The sequence below is a fragment of the Lacerta agilis genome, chromosome 3 (assembly GCF_009819535.1).
Source record: "Lacerta agilis isolate rLacAgi1 chromosome 3, rLacAgi1.pri, whole genome shotgun sequence".
Taxonomy (NCBI): domain Eukaryota; kingdom Metazoa; phylum Chordata; class Lepidosauria; order Squamata; family Lacertidae; genus Lacerta; species Lacerta agilis.
In genome coordinates this window covers 112426268-112438888 of record NC_046314.1, presented here as the reverse complement: position 1 = coordinate 112438888, position 12621 = coordinate 112426268, and the positions used below count along the sequence as shown (strand labels likewise).

At 45.2% G+C, this 12621-nt stretch overlaps 1 protein-coding gene across 1 annotated transcript in view; it reads left to right on the top strand.

Moving 5' to 3' along the window:
- The window catches only part of GATA4 (GATA binding protein 4), a 49476-nt gene that overhangs the window by 14264 nt on the left and 22591 nt on the right, over positions 1-12621 (top strand). The window lies entirely within an intron of this gene.

Below are 12621 nucleotides of genomic sequence, written 5' to 3'. Positions count from 1 at the left end.
TTAGGGTTGGGAACAGCAAGTGCTCCACTGAACTGAAATTTCAGCCTTCATGACATGGGAAAACAGCCAAGTAAACAGCTGTTTTGGTGGAGGAGGGTCAAGATATTAACCGATATGCGTGAAATTTCATATATAGCTATATAATCCCTAGTATAGTAAGGCAAGACCTTTGGAGCAAGCATTTTTTTAAAAAAGTTTTTTTTATGAACCGCCCGAGTAGGGCAGTAAGTTCTGAGTTTTGTTTTGTTTGGTTTGGTTCTAAGTTGCTTTGGGTTACAGGGAAAGCTACCAGCAAATTTTTAAAATGAATTAATGAAAAGGCATGCAGGGAGCATGTCATCAGGGGCGTAGCGGGCTGCTTTGCCGCCCAGGTGCACAGTTCACCCAAGATGGCGGGCGCGAGCGGCCGGCACCCCTTCCGACCCTGTGGCGGCGGGGCAAATTTTAAGGCTGTAGCGCACGAACAGCAGCACAGACGCTGTGCTGCTGTTCACGCGCTGCAACCTTAAAAGTTGCCATGCGCTAGCAGCGCCGATCGGGGGCGTCAGGGCACCGCCCCGAGTGTCACCCCCCCAGGGCGGTACCCGGGGCGTCCCGCCCCTCTTGCTCCGCCCCTGCATGTCATTGTACCTCTGAAAGAAATGTGAAACTCGCTGCAACACACACAGTCCCACACTAGTCCTCATTGTTCTGCATCCATTCCTTGCGCTCTCCGTGCTTCTCTGTGCTTCGGGGGGGAGGGGAGCAAGGGATCAGCCTGAGCGTTCTTTTTCAGTCGAGGAAACCTCTGAGCTTTCCTTGGCTGGAAACAGTTTATTCTAGAAGAGGGTTGAGCTCCGCAGATAACAACAATGGAAGTCCTGTTCATGTTGCAATCGCCAGCACTTTTTAATATGCCACTGCCAGAGATACGTTTGAAATACACAGACGGGGTGAGAATGAAAGGAGACCACTCTTAACAGATTGCAAAAAATAATAATGTTGGAGGCTTTTAAAGCTCCTATGATGTGAGTCCATAAACCTTTTCAAGGTCTTATATTTGCAAGGACACTTTTGAATCTCCCATTCAACCCAAATTTCTGTGGTGGTCCTCGTTGCAGGTACATTGATAAACTGAATAATACAGTTGGAGGGCGATCTCAAATAGCTTCTAATCCATTTCAGTGCTCCTATTTTGTCCCGATTTTGCTTTTTTGGGGGGGTGGTTTCCCTTCTTAAAAGTGCATTAGTACACACATTCATGCATTTTTGTAAGCTGGCCCTTGTTGTCAATACAGCATCAGCGTGCATAGCATTTTGCTGAGAATAGGAGGGAAATCAGGTCTCCGCCCCAAGGAACCTGCAATCCAAAATATGAAAAAAATGGAGGTGACAGAGGAAGGGGAGGCAGGGATAAGCCCAATGGAATTGTTCCAATTGTACATTCTTGAGCAGGGGCGACACACTCTGCCCAACGGTGAAACTGGGCTTTCTTTCTTTATAATATAATAGTAGCAATAATTATAAATTATTATTTATACCCCGCCCATCTGGCTGGGTTTCCCCAGCCACTCTGGGTGGCTTCCAACAAAATATTTAAAATACAATAATTTGGATTTGATTTTAATGCTTCAGTCCCTCTTGAGCTCAGAGCAGCTCGCGATAATCACAGTAGGATTAAAAACAACAGACGTAGGAATCACAATAATATCAAATACAGAAGCACATAAATAAAGGGGGGGGGAATCATCAAGGCAACCAATGCCATTCAATAAAGTCGTCATACTTTCTTGTCTTTAACCACTGCACCATACTGCCCCCCGCCAGTGTTGGAGAATCTCTTCTTCTTCTTCTTCTTCTTCTTCTTATTATTATTATTATTATAAAATTTTACTTTTATTAATTGGAAAAAATGCAGACATATACAAGAATATACATGTACATTTCAATAACAAATCAAAAAGAAAACAAAATATGAAAAGTAGAAGAAAATAAGAATGCAAGAAAGAAAGAAATATAAGAGAAAAACTATATACAAAAAGAAACATTATCTTCTTGATTAACACTTAATTAAAATGTCTGGGTGTCAACCTTCCATTCATTCTCATTACACTGTTTATACTGTTGTTCTTTTTCCTCGCACAGTTTAATAAGCTTTAATATAATTTCTGACTAATTAAAAAAACAACAATATTTAGTATCTGGTTTTATTTACAAATATCATTCAAGTTCTGCTAGTATGGAATGATTCGTGCTATATAATCCTAAATAATTCTTAAATATTCTCCAGGGAGAATCTGTTCTTTTAAATGTCATCAGGGCTTCCCTTCCAAACAAAGACTTAAACCTAATCTCCTGGACATGGAGGGATCCCTGGAATAATGCGTCACCAACTGGCACAAAGAGTGCTGTGCTGTTTTTTATCATGTGGCATTTTAATAGATTTTTAAAGTACTTTTAATTACTTGCGAACCAATTCTCTTTTTATGTTTTTAGCTTTCTGTGTTGTAAGTTACTTTTGAGTTCTGGCCTGGTGGAAATGTGTGATTGTAAATTATCATCGCCATCATCATTCAACCAGGATATTTCAGCTGCAAATAGGCATTGCATGTTCAGAAGTGTGTATATGTGCTCAGAGTGGCTCAGTCAGCGGAACACAAGACTTTTAATCTCAGGGTCAAGGGTTCAAATCCCACGTTGAGCGGAAGCTTCCTGCATTGCAGGGGGTTGGACTAGATGACCCTCGGGGCCCTTTGCAACTCTACATTTCTGTGATTCTATGACTGTTACTCCAGGAAAGAAAAAAGAACAATTCATGGCCTTGAAGGTGCTTTCAAGCATCGCTGCAATTCTCAGCCCTAAGGCTGACTCTCAAGGTGTTGGAAGGAACATGCCGAAAAGTTGGAAGGTGGTCATTAAGGGAGAATACAGAGCAGCTGTGGGGAAGCAAAGGTGCAAAAAGAACCCTGGAGTGATTTTAGGGAATCAAATGACAGGGAACATATGGAGAGAACTTTTTTCCCATCTACCCTGCTTGTGTGCTTTTTTTAAAAAAAAAAACCTCCTAAGGCAACTGAGCAAGAGGAATGCCTTTTCCTGTGGCAATCTCTACAGCGCCCCTGCCTAACTTCCTATTTAAAAAGTCAAATAACCGCAGCATAAGACATCTGGTCGATCACTGTGAGTCATGGAGTAGGCCTTTGGTCTGACCCTATATTCCTAAAATTTCTTGCATGCTAATAGGTGGAACCTCATAGCTGGGTTTTCAATGCCTAACATTGTTGTTGTTGTTGTTGTTCAGTCGTTCAGCCGTGTCCGTGCCAGTGTGGTGTAGTGGTTAAGAGTGGTAAACTCGTAATCTGGGGAACCGGGTTCGTGTCTCCACTCCTCCACATGCAGCTGCTGAGTAACCTTGGGCTAGTGACACTTCTCTGAAGTCTCTCAGCCCCACTCACCTCACAGAGTGTTTGTTGTGGGGGAGGAAGGGAAAGGAGAATGTTAGCCGCTTGGAGACTCCTTCGGGTAGTGAAAAGCGGGATATCAAATCCAAACTCTTCTTCTTCTTCTTCTTCTTCTTCTTCTTCTTCTTCTTCTTCTTCTTCTTCTTCTTCTTCGTGACCCCATGGACCAAAGCACGCCAGGCACCCCTATCCTCCACTGCCTCCCGCAGTTTGGCCAAACTCATACCAGTTGCTTCGAGAACACTGTCCAACCATCTCATCCTCTGTCGTCCCCTTCTCCTTGTGCCCTCCATCTTTCCCAGCATCAGGGTCTTCTCCAGGGAGTCTTCTCTTCTCATGAGGTGGCCAAAGTACTGGAGCCTCAACTTCAGGATCTGTCCTTCTAGTGAGCACTCAGGGCTGATTTCTTTAAGAATGGATAGGTTTGATCTTCTGGCAGTCCATGGGACTCTCAAGAGTCTCCTCCAGCGCCATAATTCAAAAGCATCAATTCCTAACATAGGAGATATCATCTACAGGTGAAACACGAAAAATTAGAATATCGTGGAAAGGTTCATTTCTTTCAGTAATTCAACTTAAAAGGTGAAACTAATATATGAGATAGACTCATGACATGCAAAGCGAGATATGTCAAGCCTTTATTTGTTATAATTGTGATGATTATGGCATACAGATGATGAGAACCCCAAATTAACAATCTCAACTTTGGGGTTTTCATCAGCTGTGTGCCATAATCATCACAATTATAACAAGCAAAGGCTTGACATATCTTGCTTTGCATGTCATGAGTCTCTCTCATATATTAAACTCCATCAGCTAATGAAAACAATTGCTTACATAAATGGACTTTTCCACGATATTCTAATTTTTTGAGTTTCACCTGTATCAAGGGGTCCATTTCACCTCCACCAGGTGGAATGGACCTTTCTCCTCCCTTGGAGGTTTTTAAGTAAGGTTAGATAGCCCATCTGTTATGGATGTTTTAGCGGAGATTCCTGCATCGCAGAGGGTTGGACTAGATGACCCTCAGGGTCCTTTCCAACTCTACGATTCTATGAATGAATGAACGAACTTCTGCTCATGGAAGGAGGGGGCATGCTCACAGAAGTCAGTAAACACTACTCTTCTCCCATGGATATGGTGGAAACGGAATTATAAAAATGGTTCGTTTTCTTCTTCTAAATCCCTTCTCTCACACTGTGAACCGAGAGACCCTATCTGTGTTTATAAAGCAGCTTTAAACAGCCATGGCTTCCCTCAAAGAATCATGGGAAATGTAGTTTGTCAAGGGTGCCACGAGTCGCTAAGATAAGGTTATCAGATTTTTTCCCCCCAATGAATCCGGGGACACTTTTCAACTTTAATGGATTTTGTGTGGGGACTGATTTGTAAATCCGGGGACTGTCCCCGGAAAATGGGGACGTCTGGTAACCTTACGCTAAGAGATCCGCTGTTCCCCTTGGAGAGCTACGATTCCTTTTTATTTACCTATTTTTAAAATCGTTTTTGAATTGAAAGTTTTCCACTTAAAATGCAATAAGAGCCAAACTAATCTTAAAAAAAAAAGAAAATAGGAAAGAAACTGGAAAAGAGAAAAAGGAAAGAAAGAGAAAGAGAAAAAAAGATAAAGGAAAGAAATAAAGAGAATTATTATTATTATTATTATTATTATTATTATTATTATTATTACCGTATTATTATTATTATTATTTATACCCAACACATCTGGCTGGGTTTCCCCAGCCACTCTGGGCGGCTTCCAACAGAACACTAAAATGCAGTAATCTATTAAACATTAAAAGCCTCCCTAAACAGAACTGCCTTCAGATGTCTTCTAAAAGTCAGGTAGTTGTTTTTCTCTTTGACATCTGGTGGGAGGGCGTTCCACAGGGCAGCTGCCACTACCAAGAAGGCCCTGTGCCTGGTTCCCCGTAACTTGGCTTCTCGTAGTGAGGGAACTGCCAGAAGGCCCTCAGCATTGGACCTCAGTGTCCGGGCAGAACAATGGGGGTGGAGACGCTCCTTCAGGTATACTGGACCGAAGCAATTTACCGCCTTAGAGGTCAGCACCAACACTTTGAATTGTGCTCGGAAAGAGAGAGAGAGAGAGAGACACACAGAGAGAGAGAGAGAGAGAGAGAGAGAGAGAGAGAGAGAGAGAGAAATAATATCAAGCTCTTCGTGTCTTTTTTCCACATACAGAAGAGTGAACTTGCCCAGCTCTCACCTGGGAGCCTCGTCTCATCCCCTTCCCCCAGTCTCCCAATTTGAAAGATCAAAAGAACTACGATTCCCAGAGTTCCCTGGGAAAAGGGATTGATAGTTAAGCCACTCTGTGGAGTCAGTGTTCTTTTTTGCACCAGGATCTGGTTTGTTGCATGGCAAAGAGTTCCGCTAAAAAACAAGCTGGAGAACGTGTCCAGAGGAGGGCAACCAAAATGGTCCAAGGCCTGGAAACGATGCCTTATGAGGAACGGCTTAGGGAGCTGGGTATGTTTAGCCTGGAGAAGAGAAGGTTAAGGGGTGATATGATAGCCATGTTCAAATATATAAAAGGATGTCATATAGAGGACTCTGCTGCTCCAGAGAAGTGGACACGGGGCAATGGATTCAAACTACAAGAAAGAAGATTCCACCTAAACATTAGGAAGAACTTCCTGACAGTAAGAGCTGTCCGACAGTGGAATTTGCTGCCAAGGAGTGTGGTGGAGTCTCCTTCTTTGGAGGTCTTTAAGCGGAGGCTTGACAGCCATCTGTCAGGAATGCTTTGATGGTGTTTCCTGCTTGGCAGGGGGTTGGACTGGATGGCCATTGGAGTCTCTTCCAACTCTATGATTCTACCCTGGTTTACATTGTATCACACACCACTTTTAACATCTTTCAATATCTGAAGAAGTGTGCATGCACGCAAAATCTCATACCAACAACAAACTTAGTTGGTCTCTAAGGTGCTACTGGAAGGATTGTTATTTTTTTTGGATTTCCCCCCACTTTTAACAAGTCACAGTTTCCCCAAATAGAATCCCGGGAACTGTAGTTTTTAAAAGGCACCGAGCCTTGTTAGGAGACAGAGCACAACAGTTCCTAGAGTTCCTTGGGAAGCGGGATTGCTCTCATCATTTTGCAGGATATCTGTGCTCCTTTTTTTGTACGCAGAGACCTTCTCTGCAGCCAAGGAGCAGTAATTGCTCTCTTTCTCTTGCATTTTTTGACATTTAAATGGCCCTTTGCCTTCTGCCAGTAGGAGATGGAAGGGGTTTTGCTAATAAGGACAGTCAATCTTCAAGTGTTGATGACCAAACCTGACCTGGAGGTTTGTTGAGCTAGTGTGAATGTTTGGGATCAAGGTGCCAGTCTAATTTAAGAGGCAGGCGCCAAGTCTTCTCTGAGTTTAGCTTCCCTGGAGGTGGGAATCCTAAATGTAAACTGCTAATGGGTACACAGCAGGCCTTAATTCTCAAGGAGAGGAGGAGCAGCTGGAATCTGTCGCTGGTGGTGCTTCCTGGATGTTGTATATGAGTAGCTAAAAGTTAGAGTTGGAAGGGACCTCAAGGGTCAGCTAGTCTAATCTCAGCTAAAGCATCCAAGTTGCTCACTGGGGCTACTCTTTTTCTGTTTTTCTTTTAAAAATATTACTACCCCACCCATCTGGCAGGGTTTCCCCGGCCACTCTGGTCGGCTTCCAATAAAATATAAAATAATTCATCAAACATTAAAAGCTTCCCTAAACAGGGCTGCCTTCAGATGTCTTGTAATAGTCAGATAGTTTTTTATTTCCTTGGCATCTGGTGGGAGGGCGTTCCACAGGGCGGGTGGCCACCACCGAGAAGGCCCTCTGCCTGGTTCCCCGTAGCTTCACTTCTCGCAGTTCCAACCTCTGCTTAAAAATCTCCAAGGAAGGAGAGCCCACCACCTCTCATGGGAGTCTGTTCCACTGTTGAACACCTCTTACTGTCAGAAAGTTTTTTCTATATGTTTAGTCAGAATCTCCTTTCTTGCAACTTGAAGCCATTGGTTCCAGTCCTACCCTCCAGAGCAGGAGAAAATAAGATTGTTCCCTCTTCCATGTGACAGCCCTCAAGGTATTTGAAGATGGCTATCCCATCTCCTCTCAGTCTCCTCTTTTCCACGCTAAACATACCCAGCTCCTTTGACCGTTCCTCATAAGGCTTGGTTTCCAGACCCTTGATCCTCTTGGTTGCCCTCCTCTGCGCACGTCCCGGCCTGTCAACATCCTTCTTAAATTGTGGTGCCCAGAATTGGACACAGTATTCCAAGTGTGGTCTGACCAAGGCACAATAGAGTGGTACTATGACTTCCATCGATCTGGACACATGTTCTTCAACATGTTTCTGTTGAAGAAGTGTATCTGAAGAAGTGTGCATGCACACGAAAGCTCATACCAGTATCAAAATTAGTTGGTCTCCAAGGTGCTACTGGAAGGAATTTTTTTTATTTTTTATTTTGTTTTGAAATATAGTGTTATATACACGATATATCAGGGGTCCCCAAACTAAGGCCCGGGGGGCCGGATGTGGCCCAATCGCCTTCTAAATGCGGCCCGTGGACGGTCCGGAAATCAGCATGTTTTTACATGAGTAGAATGTGTCCTTTTATTTAAAATGCATCTCTGGGTTATTTGTGGGGCCTGCCTGGTGTTTTTACATGAGTAGAATGTGTCCTTTTATTTAAAATGCATCCCTGGGTTATTTGTGGGGCCTGCCTGGTGTTTTTACATGAGTAGAATGTGTCCTTTTATTTAAAATGCATCTCTGGGTTATTTGTGGGGCATAGGACTTGTTCATATTTTTTTTTTCAAAATATAGTCGGCCCCCCCCCACAAGGTCTGAGGGACAGTGGACTGGTCCCCTGCTGAAAAGGTTTGCTGACCCCTGCGATATATGATACATCAGAGAGGCCTATATGGTTACATACATTGCTAACGGCTGCATGGAAATGCCTGCTATCTGCTAGGCTGCCTTTCTTCCCCATGCATAAAAATGTAAGGCTGTCGTCACGCAACCTCCATTGGAGGGTTTTGGTAGTGTCATGTCACAATCCTGGGTTTGGCTGAGGTCAGGGTGGAGCAAGGGAGCAAAAAAGGAAGGCACGTTGCACAACAGCATGGCATGGGAACGAGAAAGAAGGGAGCAGAGAGAGGCATAAAGTGCTAGATTAAAACAGAAGTTCCAGTACAGCAGAGATGGAGGAAATTGCATTCTGCATTTAAAAAACAGCTAAGTTCCACTATCTGTTTAGATTATGCCAGCAAAGCAAAGATGGGTCGATTAAGTAGAAGGCAGAGGAAAAGAAAGAGTTGTTCATGCATATTTCATAGAATTATGTCTTATCACTGGAAATCTTGCTGGGCAAACTCATTGACTGGCGTGCAACTAGGTATTAATGCTGCTATGAATAGATCTAGCACACGTCATGTTCATTAATTCCAGTGGGTCAACGCTGAGTAAATCTCCCACCTACACCGTGACCTATGCCAGGCATGTCCAATAGGTAGACTGTGATCTACTGGTAGATCACTGGACGTCTGGTAGATCATTGTTGTTGTTGTTCAGTCGTTCAGTCGTGTCCGACTCTTCGTGACCCCATGGACCAGAGCACGCCAGGCACGCCTATCCTTCACTGCCTCCCGCAGTTTGGCCAAAGTCATGTTAGTAGCTTCGAGAACACTGTCCAACCATCTCATCCTCTGTCGTCCCCTTCTCCTTGTGCCCTTCATCTTTCCCAACATCAGGGTCTTTTCCAGGGAGTTTTCTCTTCACATGAGGTGGCCAAAGTACTGGAGCCTCAACTTCAGGATCTGTCCTTCCAGTGAGCACTCAGGGCCGATTTCCTTGAGAATGGATAGGTTTGATCTTCTTGCAGTCCATGGGACTCTCAAGAGTCTCCTCCAGCACCATAATTCAAAAGCATCAATTCTTCGGCGATCAGCCTTCTTGATGGTCCAGCTCTCACTTCTGTACATTACTACTGGGAAAACCATAGCTTTAACTATATGGACCTTTGTCGGAAAGGTGATGTCTTTGCTTTTTAAGATGCTGTCTAGGTTTGTCATTGCTTTTCTCCCAAGAAGCAGGCTGCTAGATCATTGGCTCCCCCCAAAGAAGCTGAACAACTGTGGCTCCCCTAAAAAAACAGCTCAACATTTTACCTCCTCCCTGAAACAACTCAACAACTTTGACCTGAACCCCCCAAAACTGCCAGTTTTTAACTCTGTGAGTAGATCACAGTCTCTTGAGAGTTGGCCACCCCTGGCCTATGCCATCTTTTGGACTACCCTACTGCCTTTTGAGTGAGAGCTGGACCATAAAGAAGACTGATCGCCGAAGAATTGATGCTTTTGAATTCTGGTGCTGGAGGAGACTCTTGACAGTCCCACGGACTGCAAAAAGATCAAACTTATCCATCCTTAATGAAATCAGCCCTGAGTGCTCACTAGAAGGACAGATCCTGAAGTTGAGGCTCCAGTACTTTGGCCACCTCATGAGAAGAGAAGACTCCCTGGAAAAGACCCTGATGTTGGGAACGATGAAGGGCACAAGGAGAAGGGGGTGACCGAGAACGAGATGGTTGGACAGTGTTCTTGAATTGACTAGCATGAGTTTGGCCAAACTGTTGAAGACAGGAGTGCCTGGCGTGCTCTGGTCCATGGGGTCATGAAGTGTCGGACACGACTAAACAACAATTGCCTTTTATGTCTTCCTCATCTTCTTCCTCCTTTCCTAATCCCTTTTGCCTGTTTTTCTTCCCTCTGCAATATCAGCAGCTCAGCCAATGGCAGCCTTTTGCCTGCCCTGCTTCTCTGTGACATCAGCCAATCAGGGTCGTCTTTCTCCACGGAATGTTCATTTGGGAAGCTCTAGGGAGGTCCATCTCTCCTTCCCCTGGCTCTCATCCTTTGCCATCTTTCTTCGTCCCTTCCCTCCCTCTTGCCTTCTCTCCTCTCTCTCCAGCACCTCTCCTCCAAACAGTTCATTCAAACTTTGGCACCTCCATTCTGAGACTTGATCGATAGGGACCAGCTTACCAAGTTAATGATAATCGCAGAATAAACCCTGGTGTTTCAAAGTTCACCCAACTTTAGCAGCGGTTCGGATTCCCACCCGCCAACCCCCTGGCAACACACATAACCAAATGACCTGAGCCACGAGGATTTCATCGATCGGCCCGGGCAGGCGGAGGAGTTTGAACTTGCCCTGCGCTCCTCTCTCTCTCTCTCTCTCTCTCTCCTGCCTCGATCTGATCTGGGTTCAAGACTGCTTTGATTCTCTTCCTTATCGAAAACCATTCCCCCTATCTTATAATGTCTGTTATTTTAGATAAAAAGCCCAATCAATTGAGCCCGAAAGTTTTATTTCCTTCTGATAACTCCGACCCAGGCTGTTTTAACGGGGAGGTCAGTGTGTTTGCAGAGTTTGGAACTGACCCCTGCAGATACTTGTCAGCTGCTGCAAAAAAATGCATGTTGCCGTTGTTGTTTTTATTATTATTATTATTATTAATAATAATATTAATGTTAATATAGGTGCAGCCTTGCACCAGTTGTGAACCAGTTGTGCAGTGCATGAGCCAGGCATTCATTCATTTCTTCCTTTGTGGACTAACATAAGGATAGCACGCTGGATTCGCCCAGCTAGTCCAGCATCCCATAGACCTTAGTAGGACAGTTGAGCATATGCTTAAATGCCTCTCATTTACAAAGCTCTAAACACCTTGGGACTTAGGCCCTTAGCAGGCTGATGCTCCCGGAGGAAGCTTTCTCTCATTCTTGCTTAAGACACTTTAATCTCACGCAGCCGTGCAAATCTGGGGATTATAACTCAAGGGCGGTTTGGAGCTCCTGTCCACTTCCGTGCATTTCATGAGAAAAGCTGGCTGCTCAAAATGGGCGGGGCTACCCAATGCCTCCCTTTCCCGGCCCCGCCCACTTTCTCAGCAAGCCCCGCCCAGGCTCTCTGGCAAGACGACGCCCCTTATTTTGCTCTTCCTTCCATGTTTCCTGCACAGGAAACACTCCAGCAACGCTGCTGCCAAAGTTCAAGGGCAAGCCGTGCGAGAGGAGGAGGAGGGATGGTTTTCTTGGAAATGTTTTTCCCTCCCGTCCCAGGAAGTCAACAGGATGTGATCCTTTTGCCTTGAGCCTTGAAAGGGCTGGCTCTCAGAATATGTGCTGTGTCTTGAAAGAGTAACTCCGCGTGATTGAAAGCGCCAGATCGTCCTTTTAGCCGATCCTTCCGCTTTGCGATGGTCTAGAGCAGGGGTGGCCAACTCCCAAGAGACTGAGATCCACTCACAGAGTTAAAAACTGGCAGTGATCTACCCCCTTTTGGGGGGGGGTTCAGTTTAGGAAGGCGGAAGGCCCAAAGTTGTTGAGTTTTTTCAGGGAGGAGGTAAAATGTTGAGCTTTTTTTAGGGGAGCCACAGTTGTTCAGCTTCTTTGGGGGGAGCCAATGATCTACCAGTGATCTACTGCAGACGTCCAGTGATCTACTGGTAGATCACGATCCACCTGTTGGACATGCCTGGTCTAGAGCAGTGGTGGCCAAACTCGGCCCTCCAGCTGTTTTGGGACTACAATTCCCATCATCCCTGATCACTGGTCCTGTTAGCTAGGGATGATGGGAGTTGTAGTCCCAAACAGCTGGAGGGCCATGTTTGGCCATCACTGGTCTAGAGCATGGGTAGGCAAACTGAGGCCCAGGGGCCGGATGCAGCCCAATCGCCTTCTAAATCCGGTCTGCCGACGTTCCAGGAATCAGCATGTTTTTATATGAGTAGAATGGGTCCTTTTATTTAAAATGCATCTCTGGATTATTTGTGGGGCCTGCCTGGTGTTTTTACACGAGTAGAATGTGTGCTTTTATTTAAAATGCATCTCTGGGTGATTTGTGGGGCATAGGAATTCGTTCTTCTTTTCAAAATATAGTCCGGCCCCCCCACAAGGTCTGAGGGACAGTGGACCAGCCCCCTGCTGAAAAAGTTTACTGACCCCTAGTCTAGAGCAGGGATCGGCAACGTTTTTGTGGCTTGGGCCGGTTCACGGTCCTGCAGACACTGCGGTGGGCCGGAGTGTGCACGCGCGCACGCGCAAACGCTATTTCCGGCGCTCCTTGCAGCACGGAGGAGGCATGCGCAGCTTCCCATTGGCTGCAGGCCAGCGTCA